The following is a 24,814-nucleotide window of genomic DNA, read 5'->3' as shown; positions in this document are numbered from 1 at the left end:
CCAGAGTAATAAAATACCTTATCCTAGATGTTTCAGCTGCGGAGCCTGTTCCTCTGTGTCCTTCTTGTTTTTTCTTTTTTCTGTCTTTTCTTCTTTTAGGTGCCGTCCAGGATGGGGAAAGGTTTGAGGGGTTAAACCCTAATTGTTATTTGTGTTTTTTTATAGTTTTTTATATAAAATACAAAGTACAGAGCTTGCCCCGGCCGGTGGCACAGCTCGTGGTTTGAAAAGGCCGCTCGTTCACGCTCGCACGGAGTGCTGCGTGACGTCACGGTGGTAGCTACGGTGGACCAGGAGGACCAAAAATGCTCCAGTAACTAAAACTGTTTGTTCTTCTACGTCTGTCTGATTCTTTCACATAAGATTTTCACTGCACTGAACCATAGGGAGCAATAGCCTGAGGGAGTACACTATGACACAACATCTCATCATGGCTACTACCACTCCCATTCTCTGCACAGGATCCTCAGAGGCTTTCTGCATGTGTGACATACATCTGTACTGTATGTCATGTCATAACTTACCCTTGCTGATCAGCAGAAGTATCCTAGGTTCCCATCTGTGGCTTAGGCAACCATAAGCACTTATTGGCCACTGTATCCATAGGGTGGAAGATGGTGACAGTGATGTGAGACATCCACATCACTGCTTTCTTTGACGTCACTGGATGGATCCTGTTTTGAGACTATACTGAATATTAAATGGATAAGACAATTGTTGTTGATTTTCACTGAAAGTATGAGCTTTATATATTGTCATTGCTGTCTAGTCTATGGCTTTTGCAAGAGCCATTGGTAGGCGAGAATGCTCACAGCTCACCGAGCATATCCTTAGCCACAATTTTCCAAATTGCTGACCATCAAAAGTGTCCTAAAGCCACTTTTACATTCACGGGAAAGCTTTATGCACCACCCTTACTAAACAAAAAATGCACTGGAGTAAGATGTAAAATAACTTTTTTGAAAGAAAGGTTTGCAGTTTCTACATGTATTACATATCATTTATTGATTTAATTTTTAGATTTTTTTTTTTTTAGGATCGTTTCTATAATGCTTTTATATATATATATATATATATATATATATATATATATTATAGTATTTCAAAGCATTATTTCCTGTATTAACAAACAACCTATTAGGCCATACTTCTGGCCTAATAAACATGCCACTAGTCTAATAAGCAAATGCTTGTGGCAGGCCTGTTAGTCTGTGTTAGCCCCCTGCTGCAGCAGTTAAGCATTGGTTCTCCGAGACCAACATTATTGGTGAAGGATCAGAGCCTAATTCCCAAGGTTGTTAGAAACAGCCTATGCATTTTCATTGCAACATACGCTGCAATCCCATTCTGAAGTTCCACCATAAAAACGAGGCACATGAGAAGAAATCATTTGCTGTGCAAACACTATGTGGTGGTCGTTAACGGGTTAAAAACCCCGATTGTTCTATTGCCACAGGTTCTGTGATCCCTGATGGTCTCTGTGTACATTGCTGTGGCAATTACGGGTCATATCAAAATGACCACTGCGTTTTTGGTGCCTATTGACCAATCTTTTGGTATATCCATTCACAAGAGATTAATTTGCTTGTAACTGAACACTATATCCTAGGGAAGAACATCCTCCAGTTATATTAAAACTAAATAATGGCCAGGATATGCACATTTCTTTTTTTCTTATAGACAAATCAAAGATAAAGTACACCTGGCAATCAAAATTAGAGAACAATTTATGAACACTTGATTTTTTCAGAAATAATGTAATCTACATTGATCATCATTTGAAGGATTTTTTGTAAGGGGTACACAAGTATATCAACATAAAACCTTTAATTTTCAAAAAACCTGATGATCATAATTAGAGAACAGCAATGATTGTAGCACAGAGAAAGATTCTAACTAAATTTTCTGAAGGTTACAACAGTCACCAATAAGTAGGAAGTGTACAGGCCCCTGCTTTGAATGACTTCAGCACATCTGCGGCCACAGGACATCACTAGTCTCTCACACTGCTCTGGTGTGATTTTGGTCCACTCTTCTTTCAGTCTCTTAAACAGTTCTGTGGCTGTTGCGGGGTTTCTTGACCATAACTTTGTCACCAATGAATTTCCATTTCATTGTTTCAATGTTTTCAGTTTCAAAGAACTGCTTTACTTGTTTTGTTGTGTGACCGGGGGCATTGTCCTGCATGAAAATTGCTGGCTGATTAAGGCTACTTTCACACTAGCGTTCGATCGGATCCGTTCTGAACGGATCCGATCATATTAATGCAGACGGAGGCTCCGTTCAGAACGGATCGGTCTGCATTAAAATGGCAAAAAAAAGCTAAGTGTGAAAATAGCCTCGGACGGATCCGTCCAGACTTTCAATGTAAAGTCAATGGGGGACGGATCCGCTTGAAGATTGAGCCATATTGTGGCATCTTCAAACGGATCCGTCCCCATTGACTTACATTGTAAGTCTGGACGGATCCGCACGCCTCCGCACGGCCAGGCGGACACCCGAACGCTGCAAGCAGCGTTCAGCTGTCCGCCTGTCCGTGCGGAGGCGAGCGGAGCGGAGGCTGAACGCCGCCAGACTGATGCAGTCTGAGCGGATCCGCATCCATTCAGAATGCATTAGGGCTGGACGGAGGCGTTCGGGTCCGCTCGTGAGCCCCTTCAAACGGAGCTCACGAGCGGACAGCCGAACGCTAGTGTGAAAGCAGCCTAAGTAATAAACGCAAGGAAGGAAACATGTGTTGTTGAAAAAGGTTCTGATACACACTTGCATTCACTCTGCCATGTAGCTGTATGAAAGGTCCAACTCCTGCTGCAGAAAACATTCCCCAAACCATGACACTTTCTCCTCTACCTTTCACTCACTTCTTTACACACTTTGGGTTAAGTTTTTCCCTAGTTTGTCGACGAACATAATGTTTCCCATCAGACCCAAATAAAATAAACTTGCTTTCATCACTAAAATGAACTCTGGACCACTTCTCCTCTGTTCACACAACGTGCTCCTCAGCTAAGGTGAGTCCAGCCTTTTGATTCTTTCTGCTAATGAGAGGTTTGGTCACTGCAGTGTGGGCTTTCAGTTCAAATGTTCTTAAATGTCGAGACACTGTATGACGAGACAGATCCTTACCCTGTTCGGTGCTGAACTGGCGAGCAATTCCAGCTGCAGTGTTGAAACGATTACCCATGGAGATTCTCCGCATTATCCTATCCTCTCTTGTATTTGTCTTTCGAGGACGACCAGCCTTCTTAGGGGACTTGAATGAGTTTGTGATGTTGTAAAGATGCAATACTCTAGAAATCACAGACTTGGAACGACCAACTTCTCTTGATATGGTTGATAGGGTCACCCCTTTGACCTTCATCTGGACAACCTGCTGCCGGAGGGTTTCAGTCACTTTGGAACGGCACACCATTTTGGCAAAGTCAGTGAAAACTAGAAAGTTAGGCTGCCAGTTAAATAGGGTTTGTCTTATCATTAAGGAAATTAGCACTAGTTGGCAGATTAACATCAATAACGTGCAGGTATCTGAAAGTGTTCTCTAATTTTGATCAGTGTTCTTTTTCAATTATCTAATTTACATTTTTATTCTGTGCTTTAGAATAAATACAATTTAGGAAATAATCTTAAAATACTGCTATTTTACTCATGTTAGCATATATTCACATAGGACTACACTATGACCTTGACATTTTGGAAATTGTGTGTTGTTCTCAAATTTTGATCGCCACTGGGTATATTAAAACATGTTCTTTGAAAATACCATTAAGGGTGTTTTAAGGACTTCCAATATTACTGTGAAAACTGCATTCTTAAAGATGTGTTTAGTAATGAACTGTGCGGCAGTACTAATGCTGAATGGAATAGAAGGTAGAGACAATTTCAGCTGAAGAGTATTTTCCACTGGGGAGTCCATTGGCATTCAGTTGTCTTATTTAATTATCACTTCCCTGATTCAACCATTATTCATGAGCCTCCTCTCATTCTTAAAGAGCTGTGAGCTGTGCTTGCCAATGTTGTGGCATATTATGAGACACAGCTATGCAATAGGGATGTGTGTGATAATGCATTCGACTATACTGCTGGCATGTTTTCCATTTGAATTCTTTAAGCTGCCAAAATTTAGCTAAGCTTTTATTCAGTGCAAGAAATCAATTGGCCCCTTATATTTCTGAAATGAATTAACTTAACCTCTTTATTTCAGCTGATAAAATAGCATGATGCATGAATGTATACTCCATATGCACAGTAGCTATACAAATCCCATTTGACAGTACATACAAAATTATTTTCTACAGCATTACTATAATTTGGCATTAATGGAACCTAATGGATACCATCATTTTTTTTATTGCCTATTGGAAAGTAGGAAGTAACACTGAGCTATCAGGATTACTAGTTTGTGACGTAAATTACAAAATAGGAACTTGTGGATGCTGCTGATGTCAGAAGTCGCTCAAGAAGATGCAAGTAATGTAATATTAAAATCTAGACATTTCCCTTGACAAAAGCTTGGCACACTTTTGGCATTCTCTCAATTAATAGTTATAAGGGATACTTTTCCAGCAGTCTATAAGGCATTCCAATGTACACATAGCACTTGTTGGCAGATTTTTCTTAGTGCGGTTCATGTCATCCCATACCATCCCTACTGAGGGACATTTATGAAAACTGGCATTTCACAAGCCAGCCTTAAAAGAGTTTTATAGTGGGTTTATATTGATGACCTATCCTCAGAATAGGCCATTAATATCAGATTGGCGGGGGTATAACTCCCAGGACCACCACTGATCAGCTGTTATCTCTTTAGGATTGTTGCGCATTGTCTCACTTGTAGAGATAGTGCAGAGAAATGATGAATGGGACAAACACTTGCAATTACACTGCACCACAGCTGCAAGCAAGACGACAAGCAGGTAAATTATGAAGAGGAAGCAGGGCTCACCTCCTTTTCAAACAGCTGATTGGCGAGGGTGCCAGGAGTCAGACCCCTGCCTATCTGATATTGAGGATAGGTCATCAATGTAAGTCTACTTTCACTCTGGCGTTTTGGCTTTCCATTTGTGAGATCCATCATGGGCTCTTAGAAGCGGTCCAAAACGAATCAGTTTGCATTCTAATGCATTCTGAATGGAAAAGGATCCGCTCAGAATGCATCAGTTTGCATCAGTTCAGTCTCCATTCCACTTTGGAGACGCACACCAAAACGCTGCGTCCGTCTGATGAAACTGAGCCGTCCTGGAACACAATATAAGTCAATGGGGACAGATCCGTTTTCACTGACATAATCTGGCACAATAGAAAACGGATATGTCCTCCATTGACTTTCAATGGTGTTCAAGACGGGTCCGTCTTGGCTATGTTAAAGATAATACAAACGTATCTGTTCTGAACGGATGCAGATGGTTGAATTATCTGAACGGATCCGCACAAAATACGAGTATAAAAGTAGCCTAAATACAACTAAAAATAATGTACAAAAACCAACCTTGAATAAAAATTTTAATATAAAAAAGACCTAAAGGACATGACATGATCTTAATTAACAAACTTATGTATTAAAGAAGTCCCACATGAAATGAAAATTAATAGTACCTTTTATTCAAAAATATTAAAAATATATGCAGCGAGCCTTGGAAGAGCCAGTGCACAGGATGGGAGTGGTAATAGTCATGATGAAGTGTTGTGTCATAGTGTACTCCCTGAGGCCTCATGCACACGAACGTTGTGTGCACCCGTGGCCGTTGTGCCGTTAGACGTGTTTTTCTGCGGCTCCATTGACTTTCAATGGGTCCGTTGAAAACTCTGCTTCTGCACAGTTTTTACACCGCGCCCGTGACCCGTGTTTCCAGCCCGTGAAAAAAATATGACCTGTCCTATTTTTTTTACGGCCAACGGTTCACGGGCCCATTCAAGTCAATGGGTCCGTGAAAATCACGGATGCACACAAGATTGTCATCCGTGTCCGTGATCCGTGTCCGTGATCCGTGTCCGTTTTTTCCTATCATTTCAATGGCAAACTTGACTTAGATTTTTTTTTCATCTTTCATGTCCGTGGATCCTCCAAAAATCACGGCAGAACCACGGAAGAAAAAACGGGCACGGATCACGGTACAACGGAACCACGTTTTGCGGGACGTTAAAAAATACGTTTGTGTGCATGAGGCCTTAGGCCGTTACTTCTTGGGATTCCGGGCAGTAGAAATGATCTTTGAAGAATGAGGCCAGAAGTAAATGTATAACAGTCTTTTTTTACTAGAAGCAACACATAGCCTCATAAACATAACCATTAACAAAAACCAAACCTACAAAAATGGTCCACAAAGGAGCACAAAGACACCATGCCCGATGTAATATTTAAATATATCATACATTTTTAGGAAAAATTAGCTTTGATCCAAATTTATTTGCGGCGAATTGAGTTAAAAAGCATCTTTTTCCTGGCTGCTGAAAGCCTTTATAGTGGTGTAGAACACTGTGCCTTGTAGTAACATGCATAGGGAGTCTGCTTTGGGAGTGAAATAATACTGTGAGTCTGTATGACATACAGATGACAGGCGTCGCTCTTAGAATCACTGCACACTTCACTTTTTGGGGTAGACTCGGGGTCAAAACTGACCAAATAACTAAGTGTGAACTTAGCCTTACAGGTTGATGTTAGTGCCAGGTATAAAAAACTGTACAAAGACCCAAGATCCTACTGTAGCGTGGAAGAGCGCACTCCTTTTACACCGTCGTCAGCTGATTTCACATAGATGTCTACAGAACCTGTTCTATTAAACGCTTATACAAGTAGAGCCCCCCTGACAGAGTGGAGAGTGTGTCAGCAGTAAATTTGTGTTGACATCACTGATTATTTTACTCTTCCTCTGACCCGTCAGAAAAATAGCCCACAAAAAACAGATCCTGTCTGTGGAGCATACGCCTTCACTCGGTCAGCATTTGCTCAATAATCCATCAGTATTGCTTATGCCCAAAAAAAAGTGGATGTAAAACAGATGACACGTGAATGGAATATTTGCATGTCTTCTGTGTTTTCTACCCACGCCTGCTTTTGGCAACCAAATCATAAGCCAATTCTGATGGGACCATACAGGCCTTACAGCTGCTACACAGACATGACCTGTTGTGCGTCTCATTTTTCCTTCCTTTGACAGATCAGAAGAAAGGTCAAATAGATGATGTCAGCCAGGCTGAAAGGCAAAATAGTGGACCAGTCATGAAGTAGGGAGGGTGGGAACCGTATGAGAAGTCCACAGTGTGGACCTATGACACAGTGGTGAGATGGAAGCAGCATGAGGAGACCACAGAGTGGCCCAATGACAGGGTCTGGATTTGGCAGCAGTATGAGGAGGCCACCGAGTGGCACAAACACCGAGTCTGGAGGTGGCAGCATCAGGGGAAAGCCACTGAGTGGCACAATGACAGAGCCTGGAGGTGGCGGATGCAGCATCAGCATCAGGAGAAGGCCACCAGTGGCACAATGACAGAGTCTGTAGGTGTAAGCAGTAGGATGAGGCCACCGAGTGGCACAATGACAGAGTCTGGAGGTGGCAGTAGCATCAGGAGGTTGCCATTGTTTTCATGCACCCTTTGTATATTTGTTTCATAATATATAATTTCCTCACACTTTCGGACGTCACATGACCTCACACGACGTCATTCGGTCCATACAGCAAAAGGAGTCATCCATCATTTTTACCTGAAAAAACAACACTTTGAAAGAGTGGCACAATGACAGAGTCTGTAGATAGCAGCAGCAGTAGCAGGATAACACAGAGTGGCAAGGTGACATAGTGTGAAAATGGCAGCAGCATGAGGAGACCACAGAGTGGCAAGTTGACATAGTGTGGAGATGGCAGCAGCATGAGGAGACCACAGAGCGCCAAGGTGACATAATGTGGAGATAAGTTTTTTTTTACAAATGCCTATCCAGGCAATAGAACCTGTCTTGACCCAGGTATAAATTAATACTTCAAAGAAAAAATGTGGGGGGTTCAGCCCGCACAACCCAGTATGCAGGTGCACATTGCTATGGTGAAATGCAGATACAAACGCAAAAACACAAATGCAATCGCACTCTGCAAACCAGCACTCTGCCCTGCCTTTATGCTGGATGTTGAATAAGGCATTGGTGTACATTTTGGCCGTGACATAATGTGGAGATGAGTTTATTTACAAATGCCTATCCAGGCAGTAAAACCTGTCTTGACCCAGGTATAAATTAATACTTCACTTTTATTTGAATACAAGTAAAACCATGGATAATCTAGTCTGATGCATCAGGATTTGGTGGTCGGAAATCCTGGCTGATCCACGCCTGATTCATCTTTACAAAGTTCAGTCTCTCCACATTTTGGGTGGACAGGCGAGTTCACCTTGGGGTAACTATGGCCCCCGGCACACTAAACACCCGCTCGTATGCCACACTACTGGCCGGGAAGGACAGCTTTTCCAGGGCAAACTCTGCTAGTTGCGGCCACAAATCCAGTTTGGCTACCCAGTACTCCAGCGGATCTTCAATGTGGGGTGGCAGGGTGCTGTCCAAGTATGCCACCACCTGCTGGTTCAGGTCCTGCTCCAGGTCTACCTGCTGCTGCTGGTGGGTAGTTTCTTCACTATGTGGGTAAAGAAAGCTACTCATCAGTGACTGTAGACTCAGGCTGCTGCTGATGGAGCTGGTACTGCTCCTGCCACCCCATTCCTCCCCAGCAGCCATGGCAGTGGAACATGAATGCAGATAGCCCCCCCCCATCAGACCTGCAAGAAGATACGCAATAGCGCAGATAGGCAGCTGCCAACTGACTACATAGGATGTCTCATTTGGCTACACATTGCCTGTGCTGCAATGTCCTCCACCCCCTCCTTTTCCAGTTCAGCCCCACAGGGCTAATGTGGTCGTGAGATCGAGGCTCCACGTCTCCTGTTCCCTGACCAGCCATTGTTACCAGTATCTGTTCCAGGACATGAAGCAGTGTAATGACGTTGTTCATCCCGTAGTCCTGGCGACTGACAAATAACATGGCCTCCTCAACTGGCGTGAGCAAATGGCAATTGTCATGCATGAGCTGCCACTGGATGACATCGAAGTTACACAGTGGAGAACTCCTATCTGCTTGCATCATCATTGATGGCCTTTCTCTGTTCGCATATTCGGTCCAACATATGAAGGGTGGAATCCCAACGGGTGGAAACGTTGCATATCAGCCTATGTTGTGGGATGCTGTTCTGCCGCTGCAGCTCAAGGAGGGTGTGCTTTGCGGTATACGAGTGGCTGACATGCATGCAAAGTTTCCTGCCCATTTTTAGGATGTCTTGCAGATGGGTGGAAGACTTCAGGAACCGCTTGACAACCAGATTGAACACGTGTGCCATGCAGGGCGCATGGCTGAGCCTTCCTTGATGCAGCGTCGACACCATGTTCCACCCGTTGTCGGTCAGCATGGTCCCGATTTTCATTTGTCGCAGAGAAAGTCAGGATTAGATTTTTTGATGCATCACAAGGAGCAGTCCCTTTTTACTGTGTGACTTTGTTTGCCAAGGCAAACAAGGTGCAGAACAGCATGACACCACCGAGACATGCACATGTAGCATGCTGGAGGGGCACTGTGACTTGTCCCTGCAGTGGAGGCTGAGGACATGGTGGAGGATGATGAGGCAGAAGCGGACATTGTCGCAGGACCAACATCGTGACAACGTGGAGGCGGAAGCGGCGTGACTTGGCTTGTGGCTGGTGAACCACATTCACCCAGTGGGCCGTAAAGGACTTGTATTGTCCCTGACCGTATATACAGCACCACACGTCGGCGCTGCCAAGCACTTTGGCAGACACCGACAGGCTGAAGGACTGGCCCACCTTCTGTTCTTCATATTTGTGCATAGCTGGCACTGCCTTTTTCAAAAAGAAATGATGGCTTAGGACTCTCCACCTCGGCTCGGCACAAGCCATCAGTTCTCTGAAAGGTGCGGAATCCACCACTTGGAAAGAGAGACTGCAGCACCAGCAACTTGGACAGGAGCACGTTCATCTTCTGCGCCATTGGATAAATGCATGCATACTTCTGTCTCTTGGCAATCGCTTCAGTGATCGATTGCTGACGAAATGACTGATGAGGAGTACAAGGAGCAGGAGCATCTGGACCAGCAGAAGATGGGAATGACAGACAGCTCCCTTCGGCTGAGGTGGTGGAGCCTTGACTGCCTGAAACCTGGTGCGTGCCACTGGCTGATGCAGCGGTTGCTGCGGCAGGCTGGACCACCACATCGGAGCCACGGTTCTCCCAGGCCACTGTATGGCGATGCTGCATATATTGACGCAGGGTCGTAGTGCCAACATTGGCACCCTGGCCATGCTTTACCTTCTGCCCACAGATGCGACATATGGCCACATTTACACTTTGAAAATACCACACCGCTGAGAAGGTGATTTTCCCCCCAACAGTCCGCACCTACTGATTGTTACCACTGCTGCCTCTGTGAACCCCTGCACCACTACTTCCTGGGCATGTATGCTGCTGCGAAGCAGGTGGTCTACCCTGGGCACGTTTGTCTTCCAAACTCCCACTGCTGCTACCCTGCTGACTCCTGGCTACGCTAGCGACTTGCTGGCTCAGCTGCAGCCTTAAGGGCAAGCTGTCACCCTCTTCTCCTGATGATGCAAAGCCCCTTCTTCACCCGGCTCCCAAGTGCGATTGGCTTCATCATCATCGAGTAGTGTCTGCACATCGCTGATGTCCTCCTCAACGGCCTCTGGGTCAGGAGCCTGACCACTCGCAACACAAGCTCTCATGATACTCTCCTCATCACTACTTGCCTGCCTAGCGGAGGAAATGGCGGAAGTCTCCTCCACATCTTGGCTGGGCAGTAGCTGCTGACTGTCCTCTAGTAGCTCATCCTCGCTGAAAAGTGAAGCTGAGCCCACTGCATGTAGTTCTTCTTGCGCTGGTGGAACAGAAAAGGCCAGAGGCAGGTTGAGGACAGGGGAGGGCACAGGGCCTGCTCCCAGGCCATGCCAACTAAGGGTTGTGTCTGAAGAACACACCAACTGTCAGCTAGGGGTTTCTGATGTCACTTTGGATCATGTGGATGACCGAGTTAACCAATCAAGAACCACGGGGTTTCTGGTCAAGACACGACTCGCTGCGAGCGACTACTGCTGCCACGACCCCTTACTCTGCTGTAACCTCTGCTTGCACCAGAAACATTCAGGCCTCTGCCACTCCTCTGTGCATGGCCTGGCACTTCTCTGCCTGACATACTTGTAGCTGAACTAAACAAATGAAATGGAAATTAAAACACTGCAAAAAGCGACAAATTGCTTTTTCTTTTTGTACTAAAATAGGCCACTAAACGCTTTCACCACAACTGCTGAAATGCACAAAAATGCACAGAGAGTATATTTTTCTTGTACTAAAATACGACCCTATACGCTTTGACCAGAAAAAAATTAAAGAGTGAAGTGTATATACAGTCAGGTCCATAAATATTGGGACGTAATTCTAACATTTTTGGCTCTATACACCACCACAATGGATTTGAAATGAAACGAACAAGATGTGCTTTAACTGCAGACTGTCAGCTTTAATTTGAGGGTATTTACATTTAAATCAGGTGAACGGTGTAGGAATTACAACCGTTTGTATATGCCTCCCACTTTTTAAGGGACCAAAAGTAATGGGACAGAATAATAATCATAAATCAAACTTTCACTTTATAATGCTTGGTTGCAGATCCTTTGCAGTCAATTACAGCCTGAAGTCTGGGACGCATAGACATCACCAGACGCTGGATTTCATCCCTAGTGATGCTTTGCCAGGCCTCTACTGCAACTGTCTTCAGTTCCTGCTTGTTCTTGGGGCATTTTCCCTTCAGTTTTGTCTTCAGCAAGTGAAATGCATGCTCAATCGGATTCAGGTCAGGTCAGGTAATTGACTTGGCCATTGCATAACATTTCACTTTTTTCCCTTAAAAAACTCTTTGGTTGCTTTTGCAGTATGCTTTGGGTCATTGTCCATCTGCACTGTGAAGCGCCATCCAATGAGTTCTGAAGCATTTGGCTGAATGTGAGCAGATAATATTGGCCGGAACACTTCAGAATTTATCCTGCTGCTTTTGTAAGCAGTCACATCATCAATAAATACAAGAGAACCAGTTCCATTGGCAGCCATACATGCCCATGCCATGACACTACCGCCACCATTCTTCACTGATGAGGTGGTATGCTTAGGATCATGAGCAGTTCCTTTCCTTCTCTATACTCTTCTCTTCCCATCACTCTGGTACAAGTTGATCTTGGTCTCATCTGTCCTTAGGATGTTGTTGCAGAACTGTGAAAGCTTTTTTAGATGTCGTTTGGCAAACTCTAAGCTGGCCTTTTTGTTTTTGAGGCTCAGCAATGGTTTACATCTTGTGGTGAACCCTCTGTATTCACTCTGGTGAAGTCGTCTCTTGATTGTTGACTTTGACACACATACACCTACCTCCTGGAGAGTGTTCTTAATCTGGCCAACTGTTGTGAAGTGTGTTTTCTTCACCAGGGAAATAATTCTTTGGTCATCCACCACAATTGTTTTCCGTGGTCTTCCGGGTCTATTGGTGTTGCTGAGCTCACCGGTGCGTTCCTTCTTTTTAAGAAGGTTCCAAACAGTTGTTTTGGCCGTGTCTAATATTTTTGCTATCTCTCTGATGGGTTTGTTTTGTTTATTCAGCCTAATTATGGCTTGCTTTACTGATAGTGACAGCTCTTTGGATCTCATCTTGAGAGTTGACAGCAAAAGTTTCCAAATGCAAATAGCACACTTGAAATGAACTCTGAACCTATTATCTGCTCATTGTAATTGGGATATTGAGGGAATAGCACACACCTGGCCATGGAACAGCTGAGAAGCCAGTTGTCCCATTACTTTTGGCCCCTTAACAAGTGGGAGGCACATATGCAAACTGTTGTAATTCCTACACTGTTCATATGATTTGGATGTAAATACCCTCAAATTAAAGCTGACAGTCTGCAGTTAAACATGTAAGTAGAGATACCGGCTCACTTATTTTTAATGGTATTTATATCCGCGTGCCCGGTGTCTTAGTTTTTTCCAAAAACTCCTTTACAGGTATACAGAAACTATAAACAGATTTTCAGACTCCAGCACTCACTTTTTCTTGAAGTTTCAAGTTCTCCGGCTTTATTATCAAACGTGCACAGATAATACAAGGTTCGATTCTCATAGGTGTAGGCTGTTGGCGCGTTTCGAAAGTTCTTATTCGTAACAGTAGTGTGCATGTGGTGTGCTCTGGTATATATATAGGAAGGTCAGGTGCGCACAAACCCAAAAATTGGTGAGAACCTCCCACTTGTGTTTGAAAAAAATTGCGGGAGGGGAGGGATTACATTTAATAGTATTGGTTCCACCTTTGTGTGCAACTCCTGACGTTCACAGATATCACCTGAGACACCCAGTTCAAATCACTTTGTTATTCTGCCTGCACAGATTTGTATACAAACGTGGTTTAAAACAAGCATGATCCAATATAAAGTCATTGGCTTTTTCTAACATAATAATACTCTTCTTATCATGTAGCATGCAAATAAAAAACGTGAAAATATTATAAAATACATAGCAGTATAGGAAGATAGAAAAAAGAGAGAAAAACCCTGTTTGTAAAATGCCTTTTGGATAGGTATTCATTCACATTACTATTGCGTTATTTATATCCTTGGCAAAAAGAAACACTGGCATTGTATAAGAACATGTATTGTACTGGTTGCTGGACACATATATTATGTTATATGTATATATAGACCTCTTAGGTTGAAAAAAGAAAAGAAAAGAAAAAGAGAGGAAAAGAAACCGGGGTTACAATTAAGTATAGCAGTGTGGGTGGAAAAAACCTTTCCTTCAAACTGCTTTTTAAGTAGGTATCCATGCACACTGCTATTGCGTTACTTCCATTCTTTTCCTCCTTATTCTTTTCACAAGAATGACCCCTAGTTTTACTTATGGACATATATTGCACTAATGCAGAAACACGAGTACGGAAAGAATATGTTGTATAGGTATATGAGGACCTCTTAAATAAAGGAAAAGAAAGATGACCCATAGATATAACCCTTAGGTATAATTTTGCAGGCATTGGCAAAATAGTCAATAGAAGTGCATAATTTCTTTTCGCATATTTAAGCCCTTGGGGTATCTAGTTTCTAATTTAAAAATCCAATATGCTTCTCTTAGGTTAACTTGATGTTTTATGTCTCCCCCCCTTATGTGGGTTTTGACCTGCTCTATAGCATACGTTTTCAGGAATTTGGGGCTGCGGTTGTGTTTTTCTATAAAATGTTTGGCCACATTAGAGATATTGACATATGCAGGGTTATCTATATAGTTTAGGTGTTCTAATATTCGGGTTTTGAATTTCCTTATTGTGCATCCTATGTACATTTTGTCACAGTGTTCGCACTTAATTGTATAGATTACTCCCTGTGAATTGCAGTTAATATATGATTTGATATTATAAGTCTGTGTATGATTTGTATTATCAAAGGTTTTTGTATTTTGTGCATAATTACAGGTGCGGCACCGCTGACTGCCGCAGCGTGTGAACCCCTTGTATGTAAGCCAAGTGCCTGTAGATGGACAGGCCTCCTTTATGAACATGGAGGGCGACAAGACATTTCCTATACTTTGAGGGTTTTTTTTGACACTATCCTGCAACCCTCTTTTAACACTATATTAAGTACATTATCCTCATAGAGTACAGGGAGATATTTTTTTATAATATTTTGGATTGTGTTATATTGTCGGCTGTACGTCAGTACTAGTGTAGGTTTAGAATTTTTCTTTTGATCTTTCTGTGTACTTATTTTGTTATTGTTATTAGGGCTTTCTTGTTCAGGAGATTGTTGTGTTTCATTATGTATGCACAAAATACAAAAACCTTTGATAATACAAATCATACACAGACTTATAATATACAACATATTCTTTCCGTACTCGTGTTTCTGCATTAGTGCAATATATGTCCATAAGTAAAACTAGGGGTCATTCTTGTGAAAAGAATAAGGAGGAAAAGAATGGAAGTAACGCAATAGCAGTGTGCATGGATACCTACTTAAAAAGCAGTTTGAAGGAAAGGTTTTTTCCACCCACACTGCTATACTTAATTGTAACCCCGGTTTCTTTTCCTCTCTTTTTCTTTTCTTTTCTTTTTTCAACCTAAGAGGTCTATATATACATATAACATAATACATGTGTCCAGCAACCAGTACAATACATGTTCTTATACAATGCCAGTGTTTCTTTTTGCCAAGGATATAAATAACGCAATAGTAATGTGAATGAATACCTATCCAAAAGGCATTTTACAAACAGGGTTTTTCTCTCTTTTTTCTATCTTCCTATACTGCTATGTATTTTATAATATTTTCACGTTTTTTATTTGCATGCTACATGATAAGAAGAGTATTATTATGTTAGAAAAAGCCAATGACTTTATATTGGATCATGCTTGTTTTAAACCACGTTTGTATACAAATCTGTGCAGGCAGAATAACAAAGTGATTTGAACGGGGTGTCTCAGGTGATATCTGTGAACGTCAGGAGTTGCACACAAAGGTGGAACCAATACTATTAAATGTAATCTCTCCCCTCCCGCAATTTTTTTCAAACACAAGTGGGAGGTTCTCACCAATTTTTGGGTTTGTGCGCACCTGACCTTCCTATATATATACCAGAGCACACCACATGCACACTACTGTTACGAATAAGAACTTTCGAAACGCGTCAACAGCCTACACCTATGAGAATCGAACCTTGTATTATCTGTGCACGTTTGATAATAAAGCCGGAGAACTTGAAACTTCAAGAAAAAGTGAGTGCTGGAGTCTGAAAATCTGTTTATAGTTTCAGTCTGCAGTTAAAGTCTTGTTAGTTTAATTTAAAATCCATTGTGGTGGTGTATAGAGCCAAATTAAAATTGTGTTGATGTCCCAATATTTATGGACCTGACTGTGTATATTTCTTGCAGTACTGAAATACAGCCCTATGTGCTTTCACCAGAAATAACTGCAGCAGTGAACTGAGAATATATATTTCTTGTTGGATTGAATTAGGCCACTGTACTCTTTGATCAGAAAAAAATGAAAGAGTGAAGTGCGTATATATTTTTCTTGCAGTACTGAAATATGCCCCTATATGCTTTCACCAGAAATAACTGTAGCAGTAAACTGAGAATATAAATTTCTTGTTGGACTGAATTAGGCCACTGTACGCTTTGACCAGAATTTTTTTTTTGTGAAGTGCGTATATATCTTTTCTTGCAGTACTAAAATACACCCCTATACATTTTCACAAGAAATAACTGCAACATTGCAGTGCGTATATATATTTTTCTTTTTTTTACTGTAATATGCCCCTATATGCTTTCATAAATCACAGAAAAAATGCACCACACGGATATGCCACTGACTATACTGGCTAGTCATAAATGCAGATATTAAAAGCTGAGACTTTTGCCAATATATTCCTGTCAGGAAGATATCGGAGCCCCAAGCACCACGTCACGGTTCTCAGCATGGCAAGGGGTCCTACCACTACGCTACCTATGGTGTGAACAAGGTCTGAGGGTGATGTAATCCAGCTCACAGCCAGGCTTCCACACAACCGCCTAGCAGGACAACTAGTGCAATGTGAACAAAGCCAGACTGTAAGCCACACCCATATCAGACTATGTAATGGAGGCTACCAGGTGCAAAGAGTGTTTGAATGCCAGGTGAAGGCACATACACTACATATAAAACAAGACAAAAACACAGAAATATAGTGGCAAATCTGGGGGAGCTGCTCAACCCCTAACACTGTAGCGTGTTTTTCATTGGGGGAGCAGCCCCACCGCATGTGGACCGCAGCAAACGACTATCCCCAGCAAAAAATATTTTGCATACGGTGGAGGATGTCGGCGCGGTCCACATGCACCACAAAGGCATCCTACACAAAACGGAGCATTGTGCGGATGAAAATATAATCATAAATCACAGAAAAAATGCACCACACGGATATGCCACTGACTATACTGGCTAGTCATAAATGCAGATATTAAAAGCTGAGACTTTTGCCAATATATTCCTGTCAGGAAGATATCGGAGCCCCAAGCACCACGTCACGGTTCTCAGCATGGCAAGGGGTCCTACCACTACGCTACCTATGGTGTGAACAAGGTCTGAGGGTGATGTAATCCAGCTCACAGCCAGGCTTCCACACAACCGCCTAGCAGGACAACTAGTGCAATGTGAACAAAGCCAGACTGTAAGCCACACCCATATCAGACTATGTAATGGAGGCTACCAGGTGCAAAGAGTGTTTGAATGCCAGGTGAAGGCACATACACTACATATAAAACAAGACAAAAACACAGAAATATAGTGGCAAATCTGGGGGAGCTGCTCAACCCCTAACACTGTAGCGTGTTTTTCATTGGGGGAGCAGCCCCACCGCATGTGGACCGCAGCAAACGACTATCCCCAGCAAAAAATATTTTGCATACGGTGGAGGATGTCGGCGCGGTCCACATGCACCACAAAGGCATCCTACACAAAACGGAGCATTGTGCGGATGAAAATATAATCATAAATCACAGAAAAAATGCACCACACGGATATGCCACTGACTATACTGGCTAGTCATAAATGCAGATATTAAAAGCTGAGACTTTTGCCAATATATTCCTGTCAGGAAGATATCGGAGCCCCAAGCACCACGTCACGGTTCTCAGCATGGCAAGGGGTCCTACCACTACGCTACCTATGGTGTGAACAAGGTCTGAGGGTGATGTAATCCAGCTCACAGCCAGGCTTCCACACAACCGCCTAGCAGGACAACTAGTGCAATGTGAACAAAGCCAGACTGTAAGCCACACCCATATCAGACTATGTAATGGAGGCTACCAGGTGCAAAGAGTGTTTGAATGCCAGGTGAAGGCACATACACTACATATAAAACAAGACAAAAACACAGAAATATAGTGGCAAATCTGGGGGAGCTGCTCAACCCCTAACACTGTAGCGTGTTTTTCATTGGGGGAGCAGCCCCACCGCATGTGGACCGCAGCAAACGACTATCCCCAGCAAAAAATATTTTGCATACGGTGGAGGATGTCGGCGCGGTCCACATGCACCACAAAGGCATCCTACACAAAACGGAGCATTGTGCGGATGAAAATATAATCATAAATCACAGAAAAAATGCACCACACGGATATGCCACTGACTATACTGGCTAGTCATAAATGCAGATATTAAAAGCTGAGACTTTTGCCAATATATTCCTGTCAGGAAGATATCGGAGCCCCAAGCACCACGTCACGGTTCTCAGCATGGCAAGGGGTCCTACCACTACGCTACCTATGGTGTGAACAAGGTCTGAGGGTGATGTAATCCAGCTCACAGCCAGGCTTCCACACAACCGCCTAGCAGGACAACTAGTGCAATGTGAACAAAGCCAGACTGTAAGCCACACCCATATCAGACTATGTAATGGAGGCTACCAGGTGCAAAGAGTGTTTGAATGCCAGGTGAAGGCACATACACTACATATAAAACAAGACAAAAACACAGAAATATAGTGGCAAATCTGGGGGAGCTGCTCAACCCCTAACACTGTAGCGTGTTTTTCATTGGGGGAGCAGCCCCACCGCATGTGGACCGCAGCAAACGACTATCCCCAGCAACCGTGAAGTGGTGCTTGGGGCTCCGATATCTTCCTGACAGGAATATATTGGCAAAAGTCTCAGCTTTTAATATCTGCATTTATGACTAGCCAGTATAGTCAGTGGCATATCCGTGTGGTGCATTTTTTCTGTGATTTATGATTATATTTTCATCCGCACAATGCTCCGTTTTGTGTAGGATGCCTTTGTGGTGCATGTGGACCGCGCCGACATCCTCCACCGTATGCAAAATATTTTTTGCTGGGGATAGTCGTTTGCTGCGGTCCACATGCGGTGGGGCTGCTCCCCCAATGAAAAACACGCTACAGTGTTAGGGGTTGAGCAGCTCCCCCAGATTTGCCACTATATTTCTGTGTTTTTGTCTTGTTTTATATGTAGTGTATGTGCCTTCACCTGGCATTCAAACACTCTTTGCACCTGGTAGCCTCCATTACATAGTCTGATATGGGTGTGGCTTACAGTCTGGCTTTGTTCACATTGCACTAGTTGTCCTGCTAGGCGGTTGTGTGGAAGCCTGGCTGTGAGCTGGATTACATCACCCTCAGACCTTGTTCACACCATAGGTAGCGTAGTGGTAGGACCCCTTGCCATGCTGAGAACCGTGACGTGGTGCTTGGGGCTCCGATATCTTCCTGACAGGAATATATTGGCAAAAGTCTCAGCTTTTAATATCTGCATTTATGACTAGCCAGTATAGTCAGTGGCATATCCGTGTGGTGCATTTTTTCTGTGATTTATGATTATATTTTCATCCGCACAATGCTCCGTTTTGTGTAGGATGCCTTTGTGGTGCATGTGGACCGCGCCGACATCCTCCACCGTATGCAAAATATTTTTTGCTGGGGATAGTCGTTTGCTGCGGTCCACATGCGGTGGGGCTGCTCCCCCAATGAAAAACACGCTACAGTGTTAGGGGTTGAGCAGCTCCCCCAGATTTGCCACTATATTTCTGTGTTTTTGTCCTATATGCTTTCACCAGAAAAAACTGCAACAGTCCAGTGCGTATATATACATTTTTCTACTGTAATACGCCCCTACACGCTTTCACCAGAAATAACTACAACAGTGCAGTGTGTATATATTTGTCTTTTTTTTACTGTAATACGCCCCTATACGCTTTCATCAGAAATAACTGCAGAAGTGACCTGAGAATATATATTTCTTGTTGGAATGAAAAAGGGCCACTATACGCTTTAACCAGAAAACAAATAAATAGTGAAGTTCTTAAAAAAAATTCTGGTAGTACTGAAATACGCCCCTATAACTTCAACAGTGCTGTCATGAGAGGCAGACGGCGGGCGTCTTGTTCCCTGCGCCGCCGTCGGCCTCTGATCTCGCGGCAGCCAGGACATTCAGGTCTCCTGGCTGCGCTCTCCTCTCTGCTGTGTCCCGGTTACCACGGTGATGGGGGAGGCGGGACGTTCGGCCGCACTCCTTCTGCCATGGGGACCAGCTGGGGCTGAGCGCCGAGCTAGGCACATAGCTACTGTCAGGGAGGAGGGATCATGTGATGCTGGCCACGTCACATGACCCTTCCCTCCACTATTTAAACAGGCAACCTGCTGGCCACAGGTTGCCTGTTATTTTCGTCCCTTTGTCCCGCTTTGTGTTATTGTTATTATTAAGATGACCTCTGGAATTGACCCTTCATCTGCTTCCTGACACCTCTTCTGCCTGCTCCCTGAACCTTGACGCTACCTCTCGGATTTTGACCTCGGCTTGCTTTTGCATTTTGTCTTTGTCTCCTTCCTTGTACTGACGTGACCTCCTGGACTGACCTCGGCTAGTTGACCCGCCTGACCCTTCCATTTTTGGTGGTACCTTGCTTGTTCTACCTCTCTGTCCACTCGAGTACTACCTCTCATTGGCTGTCCTCTTCCCTGCTGTCTCTATCTCTCTGCTTGCACTTATGCAGGTCAGGGACTGTCGCCCCTTCACCTAGGGCGGGTGGTGCAAGTAGGCAGGGGACCGGGTGGCAGCTCAGGGGGTGCACCTCCACTCTATCTTGATACACGTGACGCTACCCCGTGATATGTGCAGTGTGTATATATTTTTCTTTTTTTACTGTAATACGCCCCTATACGCTTTCAACAGAAATAACTGCAGAAGTGAATGCGTATATATTTTTCTTGTCGTACTGAATAAGATACTAAGATATAAGCCACTAAAGGCTTTCCAACATAAAACTTGCAGCCCAATAACAAAAAGCTTGAATGACAGAGCTCTCTAATGACTATTTGGATCCCCCAAATAATCGTTCCCTACACTTGTAAATCACTTTCCTATCATTGTCCCTAGCGCCTTCTGACGTCTCTCCCTGCACTAAGATGCTGTGAAATCATTCCTCCCTATCCTTTCCCTGCACTTATAAATCCTTTTATCAGTTTTGTTTTTAAACATAGAGGTTTTTCCAATAGCTGTCCCTAGCGCCTTCACACGTCTGTCCCTGCACTTTGAAAGATGGAAAATGGCCAAATCGAAAATGGCTGCCAAATTTATAGGGCTGTAACATCACAGGGCTGGCTGGCTGCTGATTGGCTGCATGTAGGCATGCCAATCTGGGTGATCCAGCCTTCCCAGAGTTCCTTGCCCCATGTCCTCAGTCCTCGCACGTGTAGCTGCCATTTTAGGAAAATTGCGATTCGTTTATCACGAAGCGCAAGGAAATTCGCATTTGTTGCGAATCGAAGTTTTCCTGAAATTTGGATCAAATTCCACTTTGTCAGCTTCGATTCGCTCTTCTCTAATCAATTTATTAAATAGACAAACAATACATGATCAAAAACATAAAAATGGGACAAACATCAGAAAGGGTGCATTGACCACCAGTTTCAATAAACCCGAAAAAGTTATAAAACATGTCAAACATACCAAGGGGAGCAGGAGGAAGTGAGGAAGTATATCCATAATCACACCCATAAATTACAGTAGCTCAAAAAATAGTTAAACATCCACATGAGAAAGAGTGGGATGTCCTATTCGACCCTCCAAATGCCATAATTTATGAGGCTACATCAATATCATACCCAAAACTCCCACCAACAAAAACCCACTTATAGACTTGATGGGGGGAAGAAGAAACCTATAGTAGTCAGAGAACACCTTGATAAGTGTTGGTCGAATGGGACGCCCCTCTTTCTCATATGGATGTTTAACTATTTTTTGAGCTACTGTTATTTATTGGTGCAAATATGTATATTCTTCCTCCTTCTCCTTGGTATGTTTGACATGTTTTACATCTTCTTCTGGTGTATTTAAACCAGTGGTTAGTGATTTGGTACAGCTATTGTGGTCAATGTTACGCTTTCCGATGTTTGTCCCATTTTTATGTTTTAAATCATGTATTTTTTGATTGTTTATTTTATAAATTGATTATATATTTAAATATTACATTGGGCATGGTATATTTTTGCTCCTTTGTGCAGGATTTTTGTAGGTTTAGTCTTTTTTACTAATTGCAACATAGAACAGAACTTCAAACACATTTAATAGCAGCAGATTTTAAGTGCAAACTTCTGGCACCAATAAGGATGATGGAGGCAGGTTGGTTGGCTAAACTTTAGCACTAGTCTTGTATTGGCCTAGTAGTAGTCTAGGTCATGAAACTATATACAGAATTTTAGTACCCCTAGTTCTGGAGTACCTGGGCATCACACATGTAACATAAAAACAGTCCACTGTTAGAATGTTGGAGTGGAGTGAAGTGGATATAAATAAGTGGAGCACATGTGTCACTGCTAAATAATACAATAGCCACAGTGAATGGTGTACATTTGCATATAGCTATACATACGGTACATATCTGTATAAAGTCCAAAGTGCAAAAATCCAATAAAGATGTATTCCAAAAATAAAACAAACCGCAACCCCCCTCAAGTGTTAAAGACCAATTAATTAGTGAGTTTCACTAAGGCCACGTTTATAGCTCCGTTTAGGAGATTCGGCTGCCTGATCCGGCATCTTAGCAAAGTTCTAACTAAGCATTGCTAAGGAGAGTCTTTGTTTAGTTTTCAGTTTTATTGAGCGCTGAAGATATCTGTGTGTAACATGTCAGACAAAAAGGCCTTTATATGGCATATGAACCTAGTCAGGAACTGGGGCTGTGACAACAAGCTGGGGACCTTTGTATATTACACACATGCATCTTCAGCTCTCAGTAGAACTGAAGACTGAAGAAAGACTCCTTAGCAATGCTCAGTTAGAGCTTTACTAAGAAGACTTTTTGCACCTAGTTTTTTTGTAAAGAAACATTTTTCCCTAACAAAATTACACTTTTAGAGGTTAAATAACCTCTTCATCTAAGTATTCTGCAAGATGATGTGCTATATAATTTCTTTTCTTCAAAGGTATTCTTACTAATAGTGATGAGCGAACCCGGACCGCCACGTTCGGGACCGTACCAGACATTTTGGTGTCAAAGTCCGTGTCCGGGTTCGTTGTTCGTAGTTTGAAAAAAAACTTGTTGAAAGGCTTCAGCGCAGCCAGTCAACAAGCGTTCAAGCTGTGGGTACTTGGAAGCTTTCACAGTCATGCCTAGTATTGGCTGCCGGATCACATGGTGTGCCGCCATTCTGCTCTAACTAGTGTAGGGACAGGATGCTGCTGCAGGCAGGGAGAGTGTTAGGCCTTTATTATTTTAAAAACATGTGCTAATGACCTGTAGGCATTATTGGTGGGTGCAATACAGCTCATTTGCACCAGTGAGACAGAAATACCATACTTAATCATGCAATTCAGTCTAAGGGTGACCTGTTGGCATTTTTGTTTGGTGCAATCCTACTCCTTTGCACCAGTGACTGGGAAATATAATAGTTAATCAGTCTGATTATTGTGATGGTGAGAAATGCCTATATTTTTGGGTGAAAAAAAACTTTATTTGCCACGGTCACAGGGAAATATAATAGTTAATCAGCCTGTTAATTGAGTCGGTGAGACCTACCTAATTTTTTCTGTTTAAAAAAACTATACTTGCCACCGTCACAGGGATATACAGTATAATAGTTAATCAGCCTGTTAATTGGGTTGTGAGACCTACCTATTTGGTATCATATTTTTTTGTATTTACTTTGTTAGCTTGTTGTTACTGTCAGCTTGGGGATCGCTGTACCTAGTTTCCTTGAAACAGGTTTATCTTTATATTGTCTTACATTCTTCCCGCTGGCAGTCTTTCTTATTTTCTATTTTTGTTTTGTCTGTAACCAGAATTTTCTGATGTGCCCGAACTCTCGGCCCTCTTCTGGGTCTATTAGTCCCATCCTGTTTGTTCTTTTCTGCTGCTTATTTTATGACTTAAATTATGCTGCTGTATTCTTATGATATCATTCCTTAATAAAGTATTGTTTGGCTAACAGTCTTATGAACTGTATTCTGCTGTTGCAGATTTTTTATGATATCATTTTCAATAAATCATGGTTTTCTAATATCCTTATGTGTGGAGGCGTTCAATATTTATTCGGCTTACTATTTTTTGTGGTGAAGAACATTGTACTTGCCACCGTCAAAGGGAAATATAATAGTTAATCACTCTGTTAATTGGGGCGGCGCGACATATCAATGTCCTCCACCTCCAGGCTCAAGATTATTATTTCTTATATTGGCAGAGTAAAGAAGTGTACCGGCTGCACCCAGCCATTGTTATACTGCAGTGCACTTTGTAGGTTCTCTTTGCCCGCTCCCAATGTTTGGTGGTCAACAGTTACCAAACCCCCCCTCAAAAAAAAATTATAAAAAATTATTAATTGAAAGACGACCCATTTTGCATCCATCCAACTAATGTATGAGAGGAAATTCTTCTGTGGAGTGTGTCTGTGAAAGTCAGGAATTAAAAAAAAAAAAAATAGGAACACCCCTTTCTTCTTCTGTGAAAGTCATGAATTTAAAAAAATAATTAACACCACCACCTTCATCCGTCTAACTATTGTGGGAGAGGAGATTCGTCTGTGGAGTGTGTCTGTGACACTCTTGCAATTTTCAAAAATGTAGAACACCCCTTTGGAATTCTTCTCTACTGTACTAGGAGAAAAAATATTTTAATATATAGTCTCCAGATAGGGGACGTATGAGATCTTAAGCTGAGACTAAACATTTTTACCCAGTTTTAGCC

The sequence above is a fragment of the Bufo gargarizans genome, chromosome 1 (genome assembly GCF_014858855.1).
Source record: "Bufo gargarizans isolate SCDJY-AF-19 chromosome 1, ASM1485885v1, whole genome shotgun sequence".
Lineage (NCBI taxonomy): Eukaryota > Metazoa > Chordata > Amphibia > Anura > Bufonidae > Bufo > Bufo gargarizans.
The sequence above is the reverse complement of the archived record's forward strand: the minus strand, read 5'-3'. Positions refer to the sequence as shown.